Raw genomic sequence first — 5,850 nt, 5'->3', positions numbered from 1 at the left:
AAAGATCTTTTGCCACGCCTAGCACATTACTTCACTTTGATATACGGCTTTAAAATCATAGGCTAAAACCAACTTTAATGATATATATATAGTGCAGTGAAAATTATAACATTCATGATAATTATGACAAAGTAATGCAATGATAACTATATTTTTAATAATAATACTAGCAATGATTCTATTATGATAACAATGTAATGATAATATCTTGAAATGCTAACGATGACTTCAACGATGATGACAATAATGGTGATGCAATTTAATACGAAGTCAGTGATGGATCTTGAGCCATGAATAGCTACTTTTACCTCTACCTTTAACCGCCTGGGTCACTCCTGCCAACCTCATGAACGCTCACAAAGATAGACACAGGGAGGGATGCATATCCAGAAAAATATTCACGCATGTATTACCAACGCACATTCCACACACCACATATCACACACTTACATAACCACACATATTTTAAATGAGAAAAAAAAGAAAAACATATGAAAAAGACACTTTTTCTGATATAGATATCTGCTGACTTTACATATTCTTTTATGAATAAATGGCTTTGAGCCTCTCGTTTCTCCCCCCCCCTCTCTCTCTCTCTCTCTCCTCTCTCTCTCTCTCTCTCTCTTTTTATTATTATTATTTTATTTTATTATTCCCTCCCTCCCCTCCTTTTCCCCCTTTCTCTCCCCTTCTAACGTATTTCAGGCGAGGGGGAAAAGGGATACTGAGGCGAATGAGGAGAGTGAGTATCCATGGGGAAAAAGAAAAAGGGGGAACGGGGCCATAAAAGAGTGGGTAACTCCGCAGGGGCCGAGTGCTAACTTAAATTTAACGGATTCATTTAGCGAGAATGTACGTATACGTCGGAAAATGAATACCAGTAGTGTGAAAATAGATTATGTTTCGATAAGGGCAATGAGATGCTAGATGATGAAAAATGAAGATCATGAAATACTAATAGAAAGAGAAACAACAAAAATGTCATCATCATATCAAAAAATAACTTTGATAGTGCAGCAAAAAAATGAGATAATGATAATAATCACTTTCTGCACTCTTATTTTTTGTCACCATCCTGGCAACTGCTCAGGCGTGGAAAGCTGGGGTATGTAATTTTGTTTGGTCAAACTTAAATAATGGTATTACATTTTAATTTTAGGATTACATTTTATGATAATACTAAATCAGTTAAGGAAAGGAGCTTATACAGTATCTACTCACGCACGACGGCGTACGCTTGGGGCGTGGAAAGGCCTGGTACATTTGATAGGGGCCATGTGATACCTTTAAAAATTTAGGATAAAAAATTAGTATATTTTCAAAGACTCAGAATATAAATATATCTTGTAAGACCGGAAAATATGAAATGTTCATAGTTTTCCGTACTTCATGCTGGGGTTGTCGAAGGTTTAAAACACCACTCTGAATATAATGTACAAGTGTTCTTATATTCTTCATTACACATTTTCACGCTTAGTTTTTTCGACTTACAAACTGTCGACCTCTTTTTAAATCTATACCCTGATTCTTCGTCACATATTCACTGTCTTTTTTCTTGTTTTATTTTAACCTGAAAAATAAATTTTGCGTAGCCGGTCAGTGCTTTATGCTACAATTTTCCCAGGGCATTAAAATTAATAAACCATAAATCTTTTTTAAAAGAAGCTTTAATATGTTAAAACCTAGAAAGAGGACCACAAGATCATATCCCATTTGCTTGTCACTTGCTGATTTGCTGGCGATCAGCATGATCATGCTAGGGATTCCAAACTGCTTTGGAATCTACACAAAAATATATCATGGCCTCGTTCTTTGCCTACACTTTTTGGTGTTTTTTTGCAATTTTTCCCAAATCAGTTTGCATAGTGCTCCCAAAGTACCCTTCCAGAACAGAACAGCGGGTGCTGCAAAATATTTTTTTTTTTATATAAAACAAAAGCGCACCCTGTTTCCCCCAGACACAAGGATCCATCAGTGTAGCATTCTATGCTTTGGGAAAAAGAGTTTTAAGAGCTCTTTATAATTACAAGTGCATACTGTTAAGTATAGCAGGGAGGACACGTTTTTTGGGGGGCCGTCGTTAATACACATTTAGGTCCACATTTTCCATGGGGGAAAAAGACCCCCATTTGCTGTTAGTTATGGGAATTTCAACAAACTATGTTTACATGTTTATCCCCCTGGATTTGAGCATAAATAGGTGCTGTCATTAAAATTTAACCCCTCATTCTTTTTTAGTTGTTTTTCTTTTTGGTTTGACCCCAAAATGGGGTATTTATATAAATATTATTTGTAACAGAAACAATTAAAGTTTTTTTCTCATATGCCAACCCTTGTTTTTTAGGGGCCCCAAAGAATGACCCTCGGGCCCTAAATTTGTAAAAACTTCAAAATTAGTCAACTCTGATTCCTTGAAAATACTAGGGCGGTGCATGTTATGTATACTGACCATTTTAATACAAGTAAAATGTCTTGCAATATTACACTGAAACCATGGACTTTCCCAAACAAGTGGCTTCAGTCACTCCCACACCCCTTTTCTTCGGGTTTCTGTAACCTGCAAAATTGGGCATCCCCCCAAGGGTATTTGTATTCTGCCTCTCCATTCAAACAGGGGTTTTTTCGAAAATTCCGGTCAAGTTTTTTTAGTCTTCAATTCGCCCTTTGAAACAAAACTCCTCTCATGAAAAGAAGAATTTATAAATGGGGGTATCTTTGAAAGTAAAAGCAGAGTCTCTTACAAGTAAAATTTAAATATAAAAATTCACAGAAACCGTTTCACAGTGAAAAATTCCAAATTTCCCAGCTCACAAATCCAGCTCATCTTGAGAGATAACTGAAAATTCAATTGCCTCCCCGACTTCTGCGGGTGTTACGAATTCAAAAATGTTGCATGCCCCTGCCATCCCCCGAAAGGACTCAGTTTTCCCAACCCCAAAAACGGACGGGTGTTTTTGGGTCAAAAACATGTATTAATACCAAAAAAGGGCCCAAAAAGCAGGCACAGACCTGAAAAAGTGATACTCAACATAGAATATATTACGCAACACACACACACACATATATATATATATAATAATAATATATTAAATATATATAATATTGCTACGCCAGTGGGTCTTTGTCTCTGTGCAAACATGTTTTACATAAAGGGCCGGGGAAAAACTGTCGCAGCTGGATATGACGAGGAACAAGCCGGAGACGGGGTTTGGGTGCTGCTCCTGTAAAACCCTCGTGTGTGCCCTTGTGACCTTTGTGTTGCCCTTTTTTATAAGCTGTATTGTGCTGTGTGCCTGCGGGTTTCCCCCTGTATTGTGCCTTAAAAAGTTACGGGTAATAACTTGTGTAAAAAAAGGAACGACTGTCTTTTTGTGTTTTCGTCCCCTGCCTCCCCCTTTGGGCGTTGCTCTCCTGGTGTTTGGACTTGTGTTTCGTCCCTTTTGGAGCTTTTTCTTTTCAGACCCTGTATAAAACACGCCGTCTGCTACCCCCTTGTGTTGGGGGCAGGAGACGGGGCGGTCGGCGAAAACAAATGTGTCGGGAGGGGGATTTGTGATATTTGATCAGTGAGAGCGCCGATTTATCATTCGTCCAAAGATGGGGGGCAGCCTAGGGAGAGGGGCTATACTGAGGCAGGCACGGTGGGGTGAACCCGAGCCGAGGGACCTGATCACTGCCATATGGCCAGTATGGGGGAGGAAAGGGCACAAGGGCAGAAGAGCAGCACAGAGGGCACCGACAGGCGCCCATCTCGTCGAGATGCGGGAAGGGGCAGGGAAAGTTCTGCCCAAATTGTTGAGGGGTACGAGCAAACTCGCATCTGTGAAGATGGAAACTGCAGTACACCGACAAGCCCGCAACAGCGTGAAAGTGAAATGATGGAGGAGGGGCAACTCTAAAGGGGGAGGGTTTAGGGGCCCGAGGGGGGAAGTGAAGGAGGAAAAAGGGGGCTCACAGGTAGTAACGTTGCAAGCGAGAAGGGAGAAGGTTCTGGCAACAGATTTCAGGTGTCAAATTTTCTGGGGGCTGCCCGGGGGCCGTGGCAGGAAAACCCCCCGGGCCTCGCAGCTCGTGCGGAGCCAGTGGTCGCTGCAGAAGGGGGGGACCCATCGGAACCCTCCCTTGGGGATAGGTGGGGGAAACTCGGACCCGGGCAAAACCCCCCTCGTTGCTCCCTCACCCCCTTTCCCCCCCCCCAGGTGTGTTAGTTCCGGCCACGTTCTCCACCCTGCAGCCCCTCGGCCTCCAAAATTCTGTGAGGCTAAACCGCTGAGACGACGGGAAAGGGGGCCTGGGGGGCTATGTTGCCCAATTTGATATGCTGGCATTGCCCAGGGGTGGGGCCAGGAAGAAAAACCTGCAGCTGGTAACAGCGCTAAGGGGGCCCCCCGGGGGAATGTTGGGGCATTCCCCCATCCCCAAAAGGCCTCTTTTCACCAGCGTGGCAGAGGGTTTTAAACGCCGTTTTTGGGGACCACCCCCAGGGCCCAGGTATATCGGGCCACTTAAGAAGCGGGCTCTGACGTGGCGGACACTGTCCCCCCTGGCCCCAAAATGTGGAGTCTGGGAAAAGGTCGTACCCTGCGGCTGCGGGAAGAGATGATCGTGGGGCCTGGCCCCTGTTTCTTTTTTGACGCTTTACAGGACCAGCACGCAAAACTACGTAACAGGCAACCCCGGGGACCTGCGGGGCGCTGGCGAGGGCCCCGGAGTTCGAGCCTTCCGAAGGCACAGTAGCCCAGGGCCAGCTGCTCACCCCCCCGTGCCTCCGGGGGCCCGGGAAAGGGTAAAGTGGGAAAATAGCTTGAAAACGGGGACCCGAGAACTTCCAAAGGGTTGGTTTGGGGGTGCGAGAGGTAGGGCACGACGTTCCCTGTCAGAGGGAGCGAGAACACTCCCCTCAACCGATGGTTTTGATGCCTTTCCCGCAGTGTTGCAAGGCTGTGGGGGGTATGGGCACCATCCATGCATGTCCAAGGGAAGAAATGGGGCAGGGGGAAAACCTGGAGAAAGGGGGCCCAAAAACCCCGCCTCCTCGTTTTCCCGGGCCCCGACTTTGGGGAAGCTCCCTCGAAACCCCATGATGCAGGTGGGGGCTCAATAGATGGGAACCTGCGCCTGACATTTGGGGGTGAAAACCCTAGTCGGCTGATGTTGGCCCTTTTCGACTTCCAACGCCCCCGAACTGTGTGGTGTCACGGGGCATTTGTCGCTCAAGGGGGAGTGGAGGCCGTATTGGCGTGGGCAGCACGGGGCAGCGGGTGCCGGGGTATGTGGCCGATCTGGACGAGCACTGCTTGCTGGGGTTGACTACCTGACGCGAGTAAAGGGGTGTGTCGACCTTGGGCGGAAGCTGTGAGGTGCACGGTGAAGAGGTCCCTTCTTCCAAGTTTGGCTGTGCAGAGGTATTACAACTGAGCACTGCACCTTTCCCCCCGGGCAGGTCAAATCCGGTGTCGACTGCAAGAATGATCGTGGAGTAGAGGGCCTCTGGGGCCCATCCAAAACCGCAGCTGGCATGGGGGCGGTTGGGCGGAGCCTTGTTGGACCAGGGGGGGGGTTAGTTTCAGTGTTGGGGGACCAACTTCCGTAAGGCCGAAGGTGCCAGCTGGGGGCAAGCTGGGCACTTGTGGAAGTGGGGCTTCCAGAAAGTCTCGGGAGCGAGGATTTGGTTGGTGGGGGGGCCGGCCTGACTTCCTCGAGGCTTGGCGCACCGCTGTGGGCCCCCATGGCCAGGAAGTACTCCCGGGGCCATGGTAAAAGAAGATGAGTTACCCCCTACGTCGATGAGGACGTGGCAGACGCTGACCGAGATGAGGACGACATTTGGGCGGTGAGGGCGATGCCAGA

This window comes from Penaeus monodon, chromosome 2, assembly GCF_015228065.2.
Source record: "Penaeus monodon isolate SGIC_2016 chromosome 2, NSTDA_Pmon_1, whole genome shotgun sequence".
NCBI lineage: Eukaryota > Metazoa > Arthropoda > Malacostraca > Decapoda > Penaeidae > Penaeus > Penaeus monodon.
This window is presented reverse-complemented; position numbering follows the sequence as displayed.